This window comes from Leopardus geoffroyi, chromosome A2 (genome assembly GCF_018350155.1).
Source record: "Leopardus geoffroyi isolate Oge1 chromosome A2, O.geoffroyi_Oge1_pat1.0, whole genome shotgun sequence".
Classification (NCBI taxonomy): Eukaryota; Metazoa; Chordata; class Mammalia; order Carnivora; family Felidae; genus Leopardus; species Leopardus geoffroyi.
In genome coordinates, this window is record NC_059331.1 from 102,475,052 (window position 1) to 102,493,663 (window position 18,612).

At 37.4% G+C, this 18,612-nt stretch overlaps 1 protein-coding gene and 1 long non-coding RNA gene across 4 annotated transcripts in view; one reads left to right on the forward strand and one right to left on the reverse strand.

Annotated features, from left to right (window-relative positions):
• NXPH1 (neurexophilin 1) overlaps nucleotides 1-18,612 on the forward strand; it is a 296,661-nt gene that overhangs the window by 133,342 nt on the left and 144,707 nt on the right. The gene's annotated exons all lie outside the window — the stretch shown is intronic.
• On the reverse strand, nucleotides 1,095-3,638 carry LOC123606483. 2 transcript variants are annotated; one of them, XR_006716313.1, is made up of 3 exons: nucleotides 3,492-3,624; nucleotides 2,027-2,147; nucleotides 1,095-1,753 (listed from the first exon to the last, which is right to left on the reverse strand). It is a non-coding gene; the product is annotated as an uncharacterized LOC123606483 (long non-coding RNA). The 2 variants fall into 2 exon arrangements; XR_006716312.1 differs by having other exon boundaries at nucleotides 2,027-3,638.

Genomic DNA, 18,612 nt, shown 5'->3' on the forward strand with positions numbered 1-18,612 from the left:
ATGTGCACATATTTTAAAAGACTGGAAATATATACCTCCACTTATCTCTGAGACTATGAAAGCTTTCTGTTTTTCTATTTACTTTTCTGAATTTCCTAGTTGTAAAAAATGACATGTATACCTATATACGCAGAAAGGATGTTATTAAAAGTGAAAATAAACACAGTTCCAGCATCATGTTTTAGAAATGGTTTTGGTAGATACTTAATCAAGTTATGAATTCTAACCAACCCGCATATCCCTATCTCTGATTTTTATTTGAATTAAATCTTCTGACTTTATAAGCAAGATAGGACATTGACTTCCGAATCTAAAACAGGATTAGTCAAGCTTCTGAAGGTCAAAATGGAACCAATTCTCTATCACACATTGCAAAGAAAACTGTCAGCTCCTGGTCTAAACTTTGGGTCCGTGGAATCTTTTGCTGTCTTAGTGAACAGCGCTGTTTAGTTGGAAGAAGAAAAGCAACATGTTAAAACTGTAAGAAACTATATCTCAAGGCAAGAATCAGCCCTATTTTATGTGCGTTATATTCAATTATTGCATCTGAATTCATGGAGCTCTTTGAGAGTGCCCACTCACTAGGAAGTTGGATATCTATGCACCTAGTTAAGTGCTAGAATGGACAATGGAATGAGTATACAGTAGCTGGAGACCAGAAAACCAAACTTATGAAAGTATTACATTTACATGTCCATGTTGCCATTTTCATTGATGGTGGAAGAAGGAAGCAAAAAGGACTAAGACGAGACTTTAAGAAGCACTCTCTGACTATGACTAATAAGGCATAAAAACCATTAAGATGTACTATGAGGGCTGGTAAAGGGAAAGAATTTCAGAAGCAGTAAAACTACCTCAGAATGATTCTGATTGGAGAGAGGGGTTGCCCTCTTGGAAATCCATCCTTCTTACAGATTGACACAGACTTCACCAGCAAATGCTTTATCTGCTTACCTGGAGGTAATTCCTTAGGAACGCTACTTACCCTGCTTTAACTCGCCTGCCCAAATTCTAAACCCCTTAGAGAACTCAGTTAAAAACTGATGGCCCATTGAAATTAAAAGAGCAAAACAAATGGCCACAAAACAAATGAGTAAGTTATGCTTCTTCAGTTATTTAATGGTAGAACTGCTCACTGCCAGTTAGAAGTTGTGCAAGGGACAAGGGAAATGTCTATCTGAGTTTCATTGCATGGAGCTAAGAGTCTCCCTAGTCTTCCTATTGCATCCAGAGCACAGAAATTATGGATTTAGCACATGATTTGTGCCTAACTGCTCGCTTCTTGGGCAGGAGTACCAATAACCTTGCCAAACACTTGCTCTGATGGGGCTATGTAGTCTTTCCTTGTTCATTGCCTGCTCGCCATCCTGATTTCTTACAGCAAAACGGATTTATGCCAACTGCAAAACTAATAAAAAAGTAAATATTTTTAACCAGTGTAGCAATAAATTAATTTCATGCCTATTTTAAATGGCCCTGTTAATAAAAATAGAACTCTTCTTGTGCTTGAGAATAATTGTATTGAAAATGTGATTTTGCTGGCTTTCTCCTCGGGATGTGACATCGCTCACAGCTCTCCCCAACTGCTGCCAGAAGCTGTGTCAGTCGTTGGTTGTGGGTGCTTAACAGCCATCTGGAAGGAAAGTTGGCATCACCTAGTTGAAGGCATATCTCAAATCGAGGGATTGTAGCTGCCATTGCAGTTAGTAAACACTGTAGCTTCCCTGCTGGATTGAATATCTACTCCAAATTCCTGACGGGAAGAGAAAATCAAGAAAATCAAAGCATCACCTGAATGCTTTGCTGACTGGCAATTCGTGAAGGCAGGAGTTTCTCTTTTAGCCCAGAACTCAAAGCAGATGACGTGTGGTCCATTTTCATTCGTAATCTTATTAATAGAGCCAGTCAACTGCCCATGCTTAGAAAAAATGTGCAGGCCATGCTCCTTAGAAAGCAGAATTTGAAAGTTTTTGCTGGAAATAAATGAAGGAGCAGGAGGCATAGGATTATTTTGTTTTTCATTTACCTGACACTCCTGTCACCTGTTCTGGGAGGCATGGGCAGTCATTTTATTGAATCCTCTTCTGCTATTTGCTGGACAGGATCCACTTTGCAAGTGTACTTCAAGAGTCCCCTTAAACTTTGGACTACAGGTAGCAAGCAGTAGAGATAAAACAGGAAACTTTTGTTGAGAACTCTTTACAATCTGATTACCTCTGGTTTATAAAACTGTACCTCAAAGCAGATGCGACCTGGCATATTTTTTTCTAATGATTATTCTGAGAGACCTGGAGAGTGAGGATGGATAAATTCCAACCCACTGTTGTCCCTTCAAAATAAGCAAAATGTGCTTTTGTTGTCATTATGCTGTTCATTTCTTCACTCTCAGAAGTATTTCCCAGGAAACTTTGTCTTTTTTTTTTTTAATTGAAGAGTAATTGACATGTAATATTGTATTAGTTTCAGGTGTACAACATAGTGATTTGATAATTATATACACTATGAAATGGTCACCACAATGTCTAGTTACCACCTGTTGAAAGAGTTTGTCTTACATCCATCTTTTAAGCATGCATGCAATATGGGATCTTGGCATTTTTAAAGCCAGAAATACCAAGGAGAGTATGAGACAACAGAAAAATTTAAATGTAGAATCCAGATTGTCTGCTCGAATCTAATTAAAGAGCCCTGGGTTTACTGGTATGCTTAGGTGTTCCCATCACATACTTAAGGAATAACCTGATACCATCTCTTGGTCCACTGTTCCTTTTACCAGAGTTTTAGGAGAAATACCTTTACAGTGGATTTCCATTTCTAGGGCCATAACTGGTGGATTATAGGGTCATAAATAAATTAAAAAAAAAAAAACCTATTCTTTTGGTTCAGTCTTCTCCCTCAGATCTCACTGTAGCCTAACTCCTCTCTTTGGATTAGGTATAGAGGATTCCTTGTGTGCCTTAAATTTTGACATTTCCCTTGAAATTTCTATTGTTTTTGACCACTCCTAACTAGGTGCTAGATAAGGCCTCTCTACTGTCAAGAGAATCCAGTTGTTATTACTTCCTTCTTATCTGCTTTGGTTTTCAAGGAAGTACAACATTGTGTTTTCAGAGTCTCCCATAGACACCAGCAGAAAAGCTTTAATCTCTTTAGTTTTGGTGCACATTCTCTTCTCCTAATATGTCAGGTACTTGTCCATATGGAATCACTGGAAGTTTCTCATGTGACTGCGCTGTGAGAAAAGTCATAGCCTCTTTTGTATGACTGTGAAATTGTTCCTAAACTAAACCTGTTGCTTAACTTTAGTTGAATGGATAGAGACCCATCACTTGCTCAGATTATTTCAAGCAAAAGAGTATCTAGAGCAAAGATCCATGTGGCCCTGAATTTCAGTGGGAGCATTGTGAGAAATCTGGCTTCTCTGTTGACTACTTGGTGACTTCTTCTCTCCCACATCAACATTTCTGATGGAAGCTTTGCCTTTCTCTTACCTCCATTACACCTTCTCTACCAACTGTTTTTCTCAACTGATGGTCTCTGGTCCCTCATACTTCAAGCTTATGACAAGTCTTACAGTTCCTCCTCTGATATTTTTTCAGTTCTCCCAAATAACTGTTAAAAGTATTTGGGGGAGGGGCTCTTGGGTGGCTCATTCATTATGTGTCAGTTAAACTGAGATTTCGGCTCAGGTCATGATCTCACAGTTTGTGAGTTTAAGGCCCTCACTGAGGTCCTCACTGACAGTCTAGAGCCTGCTTGGGATTCTCTCTCTCTCTCTCTCTCTCTCTCTCTCTCCCTCTCTGCCCCTCCTTCACTCTCTCTCAAAATAAATAGGTAAACTTAAAACAAAGTGTTTAAAAAGAAGTCTTTTGGGTTTTCCAGAAGCTATTTCTTGAGAAGCCCTCTTCCATTTTTATTTTAAATAACAGGTTCCTTCAGAAGTTGATTTTTAAGCTTAAATTACTTGCCTTTGGTTGTTGTTCCACCTCTGGTCAGATCATCTCTGGCAAGGGTCTTAGAGTAAATACTGGGCCTAGGGATTGTGAAAGGATATTTCCTCATGGAAGAGGCTGTGTGCAGATTCTGCAAAGACTGACACCTGAGAAGCCAATTTTGGATTGAAAGTATTTCTACAGAACTACTGTGAGTCAAACATACATTGAAAGATAAAGGAGGGACCTACTTTATTGTATTCTGAACTTGAACATTTTAATTTGTTATGTTTTGAATGACTCTTAAAGGAAAAATGTGAAATTATGAAACAGAATATTGCAATATTATGACTTATACCAGATCTTTTCAAACTCTGTTGTTCTCTTTGTCTCGGGTATTCAATGCCAGTAGGTTGAAGGGTGTACATTTCTCTGAGATGGACCATACGTGCTGCTATCTGAGGTTACTTTTCTGCTAGTAAGGCTGTGTGGAATATGGTGTTCATCATAATAGATCTAAATATAGTTTAGTTCAAGGAGAACATATGGTCTTTTGGTGTTGCTTAGGGCATGGTTTCACTGGACTGATTTCAATCGTGTACTTTTCTGTGTATGGCACTTAACAAAGTTATAGACAGTTTGAGCTGGGAGTGACCTAACATCATCTAATCCATTATTTTCATGTTTACAGAAAAAGATTTGTCCAAAAACAGGTAATTAGTGTGAGTGTGGAAATTAGGAGCTATGTCTGCTGGATTTTAGGGTAAGGCTTTTTCTAATGAACCATGCTACTGGCAAGGATGGATAAATCATATGGCTTTAAATTTATACTCATCAAGAGCCTTTTAAATACAGGTGAATAGAATAGAGCAAGTTATATAGATACTAACTAGAAATATCCTGAGGATGTAGAGACCTCTAACATGTATATCTGGTTCTGAGCCAAGATGCTGGGCTTTAATTTCCCCAAATGCTGTCAACATTTAAAATTTCCCTTGTATGTTTCTTTTGGGGACCCAATTTCTTTTGCCAATGAATAGGCAAACAGGAACTAATAATGTACTTTCATTAGCTACATTCTTCTCCCTGATGTTATGAATTTCTTTATCTGATACTCTGTGCAAATGTTTTAGATGATAAGTTTTTACACAATGCCCAGCATAGCAGCTTATTATGTAGATCCATAAAGAAAAAGGCTATATTTTGTACAGTAGGCTATGTTAATGTAATGGGCAAAATATTTAAGTTACTCTCCAAGGTAATATAACTGCTTAACTATGATTCTATTTTTTTGATAGATCTCCAAACTTGGTGTTTTGGTCAAACAGCAGGTCATCAAATACCTCATCCATGATGCCTAAAAGAAAGTTCACTTCCTTAGCAAACACCTAGTTTTAACAAGATAAATGTTCATTGGATCAGTGAAAAAATGTTCTGTGAAGAACCAGGTACCTTGCTGGTACTTGACGTCTATGTCAATTATAGTTTAATGGAGGGCTTTTTTGTTTGTCTCTATATGGATAATAATTTCTAAGAATAGAGAACTTTACCTTGAAGCCAGTGCTGAATGAGATGTTTACTATCTTTGTGTTTATATCCTCACCCATTCACTGAGCAACCCAACAGGGGGTTGATAATCAATAAGAATTCCAACTTACAAATGCAAAAGAAATTATAGAATTAGAAAAAATCATTTAAAAAACTCTTAAAATATTGGTTCTTAAAAACGGAAGCCAATGGCTTCTAAAACTATTTTAATAAAATTTTTAGGAACATAGAATAATTAATGGATTAGGTTGACAATTCTTAAACCCACTGATGAATCTTAATCTCATAAAATTTGGGACCACCAGACATTATGTGCATCCTATCGGTGCCATAGAACATACGTAGTACCCCCTATGAGGATTTTTGCCAAAAATAGTTCAACCTGAATTTAATTAAGCCCCTAGTCATAGCATCCAGTTCTTCAACAAATAAACAGCATAAGAAAAAAAAAGTGAGGGGGAACCAAGTGTAGGGAGTAGACATTGCTAGGATCCTGATTCAAATACATCACTGTAAGAAGACTTTTTTTTTGAGATCAAAGAAAATTGAGTATAGACTGGGTATTAGATTATACTAAAGGATATTAATTTTGTTGTGTGTGATAATTTTCTTGTGGCTATATTAAGATAATCTGTTAGAGATACATACTGATGTATTTACATGTGAAATGATATGATATTTGGAACTTATTTTAAAACAGTGATAAACAGAGGATGAGAGGGTAGATGAAATGAAGAATGGCATACTACTGATAATTTTTGAAGCTGGCTGATGGATCCATGGAAGATTATTATGTTCTTATCTCTGTTTTCATGTATGTTTCAAGATTTTAAAAATAAAAAGAATTACAGAAGAGCCAACAAAGGAAACTATGTCTTCATTCCAGAATATGTGAGATTTTTAAAACCAGAACTCAGGTTTGACTTGGTAAGAAAAGTAGATATTCTGGGGCACGTGGGTGGCTCAGACCGGTGGCTGACTCTTGATTTCGGCTCAGGTCAAGATCTAATGTTTTGTGGGATCAAGCCACGCATAGAGCTTTGTGCTCTCAGTGTGGAGGCTTCTTGGGATTTTCTCCCTGCCTCTCTGCCCCTTCCATGCTTGTGCTCTCTCTCTTTCTCTCAAAATAAATAAAAAACTTAAAGAAAAGAAAAGAAAAACAGATATTCTTCAAGTTCTCAACACTGAAGGCTGAAAACTTGTGTCTTAGGATAGGCTTGCTTTAGCTACTATTTTGCTGTATTACTGCTTGTGTGTCCATAGGCATAGAGGTAGCATCTGTATTACAAAAATAGTAGTATCCACGATAAATGGTTGTAACGAGGTTTAAACATGAAAATGTATGTGAAACACCTGGTATGGTGCCCAGCATGCATTCATTCCTCAATAAATAAGGCTGTTGCTATCTTTGCTTCATTTAACAAAGACAAAGTAAGTGTCAGGTATATGCCAGACTTGGGCTAAATCTAGGGAGTTTTTATGAAGGAAAAAAAAAAGATGTGGCATCTGCCTATGAACGATTCTTAATTTATTGGAAAAGTTGAATCTGAGGAGACTGGTGTTCTGTACGTGTAAAAGAGGGTAAAATACCAGCAGCTTCATATGGTTCAACCTGGTAACTGAAGTGAGATATAATCACAGAGGTAGTGAGATGAAGTGTTTAAGATGACAGACTCTTGTATCAGGTTGTCTGGGCTTGAAACTTGGCTCTGCATGAATTGGGTGATCCTGAATAAAGTAAGGATCTTTACTGTCTTCCTTCGTGGTGCCTTCGTTCATGGTCTGTAAAATGGGGACATAAGAGTACTTACCTTATAGGATTGTTTTGAGGATTACACATAAAATTCAGACAATAGTACTTAGTACACAAAAAACCCTGTATATTATTGTAATCAATGCATGTCCAAAGTTATGGGAGGTGCATGTAATTATATATAATTTTTTAATGTTTATGTATTTTTGAGAAAGAGAAAGAGTGAGAGAGGGGGAGGGAAAGAGAGAGAGAGGGGACACAGAATCCAAAGCAGGTTCCAGGCTCTGAGCTTTCAGCACAGACACTGACATGGGGCTCAAACTCATGAACTGGGAGACCGTGACCTGAGCAGAAGGTTAACTGAGCCACCAGGCGCCCCTTTGTGCATGTAATTATATCAGGTGCCAGGGGTTGGTGCTGAGGGGATGATAGTTTCACAGAGAAAGTGTGACATTTGAACTTCACCAGGAAGAAGGAGCCACTCAGGCAAAGAAGATTACTCTAAGGACATTTTAGGCAAAGGGCCTGGAAATAGGAAAGAAGAGTTTCAGCAGCAGAAAGGAGTGGTGTGGGGAATGGAGTTTAGAACATGAGTCTGGAGGATGGAGAGGGGCTGCATGTGAAGTTATGATTGGTAGCCTGGGTGGCCTATGTCTTGATAATTCAGTAGCAGAAGGAGTCATAGGAAAATTTTACCCAGAATAGTGACAGAAATGTGGTGATTAGTTGGAATGGAAGGAAGACTTGCTGGGAGTCTATAAAAATAACCTAGAGCCTTGCTATTCAAAGTGTGCATCCTGGACCAGCAGAAAATGGGAATTCATGGGCGCCATCCTCAGAACCTGAATTTTAACAAAATGTGCAGGTGATTCATGAGCACACTGAAATTTGGGAAACACTGGTCTGGAGACAGCCCAGGAGTGCCTGGGCTAAGGCAGGGACACTGGGGATGTCAAACAGAGAATAAGGATCCACTAACACATGTATTTAAGAGGTGAAACTGAAAAGATTTGACTGATAAGTTACGGGGGTCGAAGAGGGGGTGGTTGAAGAGAGTGCCCTGAGAATAAATCTGTGTTTCCTTATTAAGATTTCTGGATGGATAACTGGTAATGCAGGAAAAGGGGAAGTATTGGGGAACAAAGGTGAGAAAAAGAATTCATTTTATGGCATGTTGATTTTAAGCAGCCTATGGGACATAGAAGATCCATAAAAAATGGACTGAGGAAAATGAAAGTACGTTATTAAGAAGAAAATCTGAAGAAAGTAGTTATCTTAACGTCAAGTAAGAAACCAATGATGACAAATGCTAGACATATCCTCTCTACTGTTCTTCTATAATAGAACGAGGGCACATTAGAATAGGTTCTCTAGTGTGCATTAAGTACTCTGAAAAATTTTTGAGCTTGTAAAGTCAAACATTCCTGGCTCCTCTGTTAAGTATAAATGCATAAAAATAAAACTGTAAGACACAACAGAGCTTGATAATTTGTACATAATTCTACCATACAGACTTGGCAAGAATTCAGGCTCTGGAATTTCTGGAGGTTAGGGACTCCTGGTGATTTCTTGGCATCAATGTTAGTGGGCTTTCTTTTTTAAACTTGGTTTAGAAGGATGTGGAGAATTCAGATATCTCAGTTCGCTATCTGCTGAGTTTAAATGAAATGCTACCCGGGGGTAGGTTTGAGAGGTTATTTAGCCAGATTGTAGAATCTCTAAATATGCAGTCACTCTCCCATCCGGAGTTCCCAGATTTAGCAAATAAAAATACAGGATTCCTAGTTAGATTTGAATCTCATATAAACCCAAACAGTTTTTTAGTATAAAAATATTAGACTAAATATTGCATGGGATATACATATACATGTACTTAAAAAAGAATCACTGTTTATTTGAAATTAAAATATACGTAAGTATTATGTATTTTACCTGGCAATTCCTTCCAATGTCCTAGTTATGACAAAGAATGTACACACACACACACACACACACACACACAGTAAATTTTAGCAAATATTAATGTCCAAAGACTAAGCTGAGAAATTTTCAAGATTTTATGTAGAAATTTATAACATTAATTCATACAAACATCCAGTTTGGAGGAAAAAAACAGAATAGGCTCGTTAGGAACATTATGCCATGATTTTTCTTCCTGTGCTTATGATAAAATTACTAGTTTATTTTTTTAACCCCTACATACATTTTAGTACCTTGTTCCATAATGTTAATACAGCATTTAGTGGGAAGACAGTCTATAATTAAGGCATAAGTTTTCAAACAAACTGCAGATGTACAGCTGTGAGGGTAGGCTTGATGCCTGATTTGCTGGGGAGACTTTGATGTTAATCAGATGTGCTTCTACTTACCGAGATGATGTTGAAAATAAAGCTGTATTACAGGTAGTATCTAATACATATATATACATCTAATACATATATATATATGTGTATTATATATGTATATACATCTAATATATATGTATTATATATTATATACATGTATATATATGTATATACATCTAATACATATATATATATATCTAATACATATATATTAGATAATACATACATAGTATATATATATATGTATATACCTCTTAAGTTGTGTCTGTTTTTAGAAATTTTAAGACATGGATCTATATTAGGTCTTTTTTCTCAATTAAAAATTCAACAAATATGCCAGAAAGAAAATGTGATTAAAAAGTAGTTGGCAGTACAATACATTATGGAACAACAGGGAAATAAGAAATTACTTCCATCAAGGATCATTTGAGAAGGTTTCACAGAGGGAGTGGCATATGAGCATCTTGAAATATAGGATTAAAAAAAATCTTTGTAGTATGTTCTTTTTTTCTAAATATAAAGGAATATATGCATAAGTTTTACAAAGCCTATAATAGCAGCAGAAAACTATCATCCCAAGTCTCAAGAGCTAGAAATACCAATATTATTTTTATATATTTTCTTTTAGTCTTTTTTCTGATATTTTTTGCATAGTTAAGATTACATATGTACATGCAATTTTCTATCCTGCTAATTCACTTAACGTGTCTTAAATATTTCTTTCTCTCATTATCATTAAAAACTCTCTGTTAACATTGTTTGAACAGCTAACCAATAAGCCATTATATGAATAATATAATATTATTTATTTTATTTATTTTTATCTTTTAAGTGGGGAGGGACAGAGGGAGAGGGAGAGGGAGAATTTTAAGCAGTCTCCATACCCAGTGTAGAGCCCGACACAGGGCTGGATCATACAACCGTGAGATGGTGACCTGAGCCAAAATCAACAGTAGGAATCTGAACTGACTGAGCTACCCAGGTGCTCTGAAAACTGATTTTTAATATAATCCTCTAACTTTGGGTTTTTAGGTACCTTCCAGAGTCTTTTTTTCTTTTGCTTTTATAAAATACACTGTTGTTCATTAAAAAAAAATCTATAGTTCTGGTTATTTCTAAGACTTAAAAGTAGAATTATTGGATTAAGGCCTAAAATAACATTAATGGTCTTGACACACATCCTACCAAACTGCCTTCTGAATAGATTGTCCCAGTTTACACTCAAAGAGTCAACAGAAAGGATAAAAGGGAGCACTGAAATATAGAGGTAGAAAGTGTAGCATGTAGTCACCAGCAAGGAATAGTCAGGTTTGTTTGGAGCATAAGCATGAGTGATGGATGGTAAGTGAAATTAGGCTAAAAACGGCATTTAAAACCAGATTTTGGAAGACCTGAAATGCCCCATATGGCAGTGAGCCTTCCTTCTGCAGGCAGTTGTGAGCCACAGAAGTCTTGTGAGTAGGAGAATGTCATGACTTTAGAACTTTCTTCCAGTTAATTATAGGTTATTAAATGTCTCTGAACTTTTGGATCATGCCCAAATAATATTTGAGGTCATCAGCTATCAAAATTTGAATGTCTGGAAATAAACTATGCCATTGGCTCATCATGTTTAAAGATATCATTGACATTTACCTTATTGAACATAAATTGATTTTTACACACTTCTGTCAGTGACTGCATAAAGCACCTGGAAGGTAGAAAGTGCTAGGTCAACTCTATGTCATGGAAACCTTTTAATGTGTACTCCAGTGGTATATAGAACTGTGAGTGTTATAAAGATTTATTGAGGATTTAAGATGTTTCCAGGACCTTCTTGTTTAATCATGTGCCCTGTAACCATTCCTGGCTCAGAGCAGGACTGGCAGAGCAAAAATGCTTTCAAAAAGAGTCGATTCAGGTACATACTGTCTTTTTAAAATCAGGTGCAGTGAACTTTTTTTCCTCTAAGTGCTTCTGTTTCTCTATGGCACTAAATACTTATATGAAATGTTAAAAAATTAAGTTACTCAAATATCCAGATTTATTTTACATTTTTTAGGCAGAACTGGGTGATTTTATTTTCTCCCATCACACAGAAGCTTTCATGGAGCAAGTATGGACTCAGATTAATGTTGCTCAGTCTGGTCAATGGAGATTGTCTCTTTCTGAAGGAAGAGTATGAAATCTGTTGACTTCCTTTATATGAGTGCATGACCACAAAAAGGAAGACGAAACATTGTCTGACTCTGGCAGTCACGTGATTTTCCATGGGTTGTTTTCTTGGTGTCTTGTGTCACATACACTGGGGCTAGGAAAATGCACGGTTCTAAATTTGGAATCTATTTAAACACTGAGGGTTCTGAGTTTCAAATTCAACTTGATCTTTTCAGCCTTTGGATTCTGTCTCCTGCTGTCATAACATCACTTCTTGATTCAAAGGGGAAGAAAAGAGATTCATAGCACCTCAAATAGAGCTTCTCGGGCATGGCCGTGCGTCAAGTGTAAATGAATCAGAAAACCGAGCATTAACTTTTACTTGAAATAGATAAGACTTTAAAAAATAGGGATAAAATTGCATTGATGGTTTGAAATAGCTATTCAAGTATTTTATGGCACCTACCACCAGACATGCTTGGTTAAGAGCGTGAGGCGCTCCTTCCATGTTACAGCAATCGCTGGAGACATTTTGTTAAATCTAAAATGTAAATAGCCTCTCCCTTTTATTCTATGCTTGACTCTGACATTAACGCTATATCATTTAAGTGACTAAAAGAGTATTTCTGACCAGGCTTTCTAATTTTGTCATAAAATTTTGCCCAGAATGAATTTTTGCTTAAAAGGCCAACCATTTAATACGTTTTTCTTTTGGCCAATTTAAAGCAAATACATCAGGTCAGTTCTTTTTATGACACAAAAGGGAAAAATGATAAGGTTTCTTATTTCAGACTTTTTTATTTTTAAATTTCTACAACTGAAATGTCTCTTCTTTCCTTTAAGTACAAACTGACAGGTCATTAATCCTTAATGTGGGTTTAAACCTCTGGGTATTTTGGGGGAAGAAAACTCATTAAAATTCTTTTGTTTTATATGTAACTGTCCTAATAGAAATTTGGAGTTCATGTTTAGAATTTGTTAAAATGGATAGAAAGCATAGAAATCCTTTTAAAAAGAATGGAAGTACAAGAAATTACTTCTACCTATAGTCAATGCTGTCACTCACTATTCCTGAATGTCTGCTGTTAACTTTTTATGGACAGAACGTAAGTTCTGGATGTCCATATTTTCAATATGAATATATTTATTTCATTTTGCATTATCTGGGTTGGTCTTATACATTTAATGGAATTTTCTCTAGTGCTTTCCTATATTTCTGAAAAGTACTGGATATTTTTGTCTTTAATTCTACCCAAAGTTGAGGCATTAGGCAGTCATCCTGCTTTTATTTTTAAGGAAATTGGCTTTACTTGGTGAAGTTTAACTAGCAAATGGTCTATATGTAGGTAGTGGAAAATGTTTTATTGATACTAGTGAATCTATTCTGCATTGTGTTGCTGCATTATATTTTCCCCTTCCTCTTAAGTCTCCCCTTCCCTCTTTCCTCTACTGAGTGTTTGAAGGCCTTCTAAATGAAAAAGAGCTACCATCAACAAACTTACATTTCCAGCCTGTCTAGAAAGATTTTAAAATCTCTAAAAACTCGCAACTAAATTGGGGATTGGAATACACGCTTTCCTGATTGTCCAGAATAGCTTCTATCTGTTTTTATCCTTGCCATTGATATTGACAGAGCTCATCAAGAAAGACATTATGTTTCTGCTTTTTACTTTATTTTTCTTAAATAAGGGTACCAAAGTCTTCCATAATGTAAGCTACATTCTTTGTATGCATTTGAAATCTTCATTTCTTCAAGCCATGTGCACAACAGTGTACATCAGCTCTGTGTTGAGCTGGAAGCTTCCAGTATTGGGCACTGGAAACATAAGAGTGAACACAGTATTCACTGTCTAGGCCCATGGGGTGGAGTAGAAAGAATGGGGGGAAAGAGAGATCAACCCTACTCAATTTGTCCCATGAAGAATAAAAGTTATAGTTGTGATAAGAGCTACCAAGGAGATACATAGTGCTATAAAATCCATAATAGGAAGAACTAATTTCCACTGAGGTCTTTCCACTGAGGGAAGTCTTACTTGAAGAAATGACTTATGGAGTGCCTGGGTGGCTCAGTCAGCTAAGCATCTGATTCTTAATTTCAGCTCAAGTCATGATCTCACAGTTCATGAGTTACAGCTCCGCTTTGGGCTCTGCACTGACAGCATGGAGCTTGCTTGGGATTCTCTCTCTCTCTCTCTCTCTCTCTCTCCCAAAGTAAATAAATAAACTTAAAAAAGAAGGGACTTGTAAGACAGGATATGAGGACAGACATTCTAGACAAGGTAGACTACAGAATAAAGTGTTCAGAGTGTATACTTGAGGACTGAAAGAGGCTGGGACACAGAGCATGAGGAGGGAGTATTATCAGGTGAAACAGAGAATTATATCTGGACCACGTCATACATGACTCCATAGGTTATGTTAATGATTTTTATTTACAGTGCATATTCAAGAGTAAAAAGCCATACAAGACTTTTGAGAAGGGGAGAGACATAGTAGATGTTTGTTTGTTTGTTTGTTTTAATATGAAATTTATTGTCAAATTGGTTTCCATACAACACCCAGTGCTCCTCCCAACAGGTGCCCTCCTCAATGCCCATCACCCACTTTCCCCTCCCTCCCACCCCCCATCAACCCTCAGTTTATTCTCAGTTTTTAAGAGTCTCTTATGGTTTGGCTCCCTCTCTGTCTAACTTTTTTTTTTTCCCTTTCCCTCCCCCATGGTCTTCTGTTAAATTTCTCAGGATCCACATAAGAGTGAAAACATATGGTATCTGTCTTTCTCTGTATGACTTATTTCACTTAGGCATAACACTCTCCAGTTCCATCCATGTTGCTACAAAAGGGCATATTTCATTCTTTCTCATTGCCAAGTAGTATTCCATTGTATATATAAGCCACAATTTCTTTATCCATTTGTCAGTTGATGGACATTTAGGCTCTTTCCATAATTTGGCTATTGTTGAAAGTGCTGCTATAAATATTGGGGTACAAGTGCCCCTATGCACCAGCACTCCTGTATTAAGGTAGATCTTTGTTTTTAAAGAGATCAGTCTGGTTGTCAAGGCGAGTACAGATTAGAGTCATGGTGATATGTGTGTTGAAACTTGTGCGTGTCATTTTGATGACAAAGGGTAGTGGTAATGGAGTTTTGCATGGGTTTAGGAGATATTGATGGATTTGGTAAGGGAGGTGATAGAGAGGGAGGTGCTCAGGATAACTACCAGGTGTCTGATGTGCTGTCTATGTGGAGGAAGGTTGATTTATATTGAAATACTGTCCTACTCTTGGTTCATTAGATCATGAACTCCAATAGGGTCAGAACTGTTTCTAGAGTGAACTAATAAACCTGGATATTAAAGTAATCAATTCTGGTCTGCAATGTTCCCTTCTTACTCTGAATGGCCTTTACTGTTTCATGGTCATAATTTACAAATATTTACTCAACTATTTAAAAATTCTTTCAAAAACAGTGTCAAAGAAAACGCAAATAAGTTATTATTAGAATGTTGAAATGATAATTATACTAATGCTTGTATTAGCCAAGAATTCTAAAAGCTCAAATCCCCCCTGTATTGTTTAATACATTTGCATAACATTCATGAGGGTAGCTGAATTATGTATTTCAATAACAAGAATAATGAAAACAATCGACTTTTGCAGTTTCTAAGCCTCTTATAAAAATTTTTAATGTAAAAGAAAAGTCCACTGTATCTATACATTTTGTTTTCAGCTATGCTAGAGGGCTGAGAAGAAGTAAGACTGGGTTCAGAAGCTTGAGAATTACTCCAGGGGCACATGTCCTCTCCCACTCTCACTAACCCCTCTTTAACATCTCTTCCCCAAACAGTAGTAACAGACTTTGCTGTGGTGTTTGGGAAGAATCTGTGTGTAGTCTCATTAATTGCTTCAGTTTTCCTTCTGATTTTTCCATTACTAGCATCAGATCCTAAGTAACATCCACTCCTTGGCCTATCCTTTTATCAATTCATCTATAATTCCATCCATAGATTCCATTAAATATTGATTTTAGAGCACATATTGTGTATGAAGCACTGTGCTGGTGACTTTATACAGACCTGATGGCTCCCAATGTTCCTTGCCTTTTGATATCATGCCCTGTGTAGTGTCATCCCACAAAGAACCAGGGCCTGTCTGTTTGTCAGACCAAGTATGACAGAGGTGATGATGTGCAATTTTCAAGTCTTGGTTTTAAAGGGCATTGTATCTTCCATTTCCCGGTCCCCCCTCCTCCCCCCCCCCCGCCCCTAGATCCCTTGCAGTGAGGAGAGATAGTTGCCATGTTGTGGGGACATTTAGCAGTCTTGTGGAGAGGCCCATGTGGGAGGGACTGTGGTATTTGTTCAGTACCAACTTGTCACTCATGTGAGTGAGCCACCTTGACATCTTACCACAACCTCATGAAATACCCTGAGCTAGAAACACCCAGCCAAGTCACTCCCAAATTCTTTCCCCACAAAAACTGTGACAGATAATAAATGTTTCTGGTCTTAAGCCACTAAATTTTGGGGTAATTTGTTACACTGCAAAATATTCTGTTACACTGCAAAATATTCATATCATACTTCCTTGTCTAGCAGGGGATGGTAGTACTCACTGAGAAGTGTTCACTTCTAAGCCATAATAATAATAAATAAAAGCTCAATCATAGCTTCAGCACATAGAGATTTAGTTACAATTTGAGATTTTTGGAATTCAAAACATAAATGGATAATAGTAGTGACTTGGGTTTTTATAGCAATTTGCAATTTACTTTTGCAGTTTATGAAGTGCTTTCACATAATGTATATAAATAACTGTAGCTCTCTGAAAGTAGTGAGGATTTCAGAAGAGGACTAGCTACTACATCTGTACTGAGCATGTACTATATGCCAGCAAGTGAGCTAGGTATTGGGGTCATACCAGAGCTCAAGGCAGACAAACTTTCTCTGTTTTCACTGAAGAGGGCAGAAACGCTTAAATGATTGTAAGACTTGTGCTTGCTGCCAAGGTTTATATAATACCTTGCATAATTTGCTATGAAAACATTAAAAAAAAGAGGGAAGCCAAAATAATAAGCGTAAGTAAGGGAGAGCTTCTATGAAAATGCTATCGTTCATTTGAGTATTAGAAGATTAAGGGAGTTATCCAAGGGGGGAAAAAAAGTGGTAGATGAGGTGAGGCTAAATATTTTAGGTATATAAAGTCCTGAGTCAGAATAGTGTGCTCTGTTGGAACTGAAAGTAGTCATGTATGGATGGAGTAGGACAAGGGAAAGGACAGATGGTGCTGGGTGATGCAAAATGACTAGGCAGCACCAGCTATTCATTACCTTAGACCCTGTAGTACCACGTGCCTATAAGAGTTAAGGGGAGTCACTTAGGGGTGCCTGGGTGGCTCAGTCGGTTGAGTGTCTGACTTTGGCTCAGGTTATGATCTCACGGCTTGTGAGTTAGAGCCCGACATGGGGCTCTATGCTGACAGCTCAGAGCCTGGAACCTGCTTCGGATTCTGTGTCTCCCTCTCTCTCTCTGCCCTTCCCTTGCTCATGCTCTCTCTCTCTCAAGAATGAATAAACATTAAAAAAAATTAAAAAAAAAGAGTTAAGGGGAGTCACTTGAAATGAAGTATAAGGTTTTATGTGACTGAACTAGAACTTGGGTTTTCTTTCTACCTCTTTCATCTTATAGCATTTACTATTTCTTTATTATAATATCCTTAACAGGTAAACTGCAAGTAACCAAAGAGCTAATTTATTTTTTTAATATTTATTTATTTAGTTTTGAGAGAGACAGAGCGAGCATGAACACAAGGGAGGAGCAGAAAGAAAGGGAGAGCAGAATACCAAGCAAGCTTCATGCTGTCAGTGCAGAGCCCAGTGGGGGACTCGAATCCACGAACCATGAGATCATGACCTGAGCTGAAATTGAGTTGGGTGCTTAAACAACTGAGCCCCCAGGTGCCGCACCCCACCCCCCATACCTACTGTAAAAGGGAGGAAGAAAACAAGATTCAGTGCAGGCAAGGAGAGACTTACCTAAAACTATAACTCATCTGTAGTAGAGCCAGGGACTTGAATGTTGGTCTGATACTCAAGGAATCCAGGTTTTATGACTCAAAATCCAGTATGTAATTCATTTTATCCACTTGGTTTCATATGATCCACGTGATTGTTCCACCTGATTGTGAGAAGCATCTAAAGTGTCTGTTGCAGAGGATAGATCCATGGCTATCAGAAAACCTGGAGGCTTGTCTGGTTGCATTTGCCCTGTCAACCCCCTTAGGGTTTCTAGGGGCCATCTAGAACAGAGTTGGGTATTTATTAGCTTTGAATGCCCCTAGCTTCAGTACCTATAGAGAGTGGTAGCAAAGTACATAAAACATAGTTTGTGTATTTGTCATCAGGAGCAGTGAGCAGAGACACTTGTGAAGGGTCTATGCTATTCTACAACTCCTTTGGCCAAAAACCAAAAAATGTAAAATGAATGGTGTCTGTTAGTTAAGGGGTACAAATTAGGCTGAGTCCTTGTAGCATGCCTCACTGAGGAAGGGGTACATAGGATAAGGACTGGGCTTAGGACCTTCTACATAAAAGAACAGAAGGAAGGTGCATAAGGGTGCTCGGACACTGCTAGAGAATGGATGTGGATGAAAGATAGAATTGATTGAAAATGAAATTTAGAGGGGAGAGAGTCACAGGCTACTATTATTAAGAGCTTATATTTTCACTATCTATGACACCTTGAAAGATGGAAGGGACAGAGAAGGAGAGAAAAGAGGGTTTTATGTGGGGTCTTGTATGTAACTAACCTACATGTTTATTTGTGGCAGATAAAGATTAAGAGACCAAGGATTCTTGAATTATTAACCACAGATTCCTTGCCTAGGCAAGGAGAAGCTA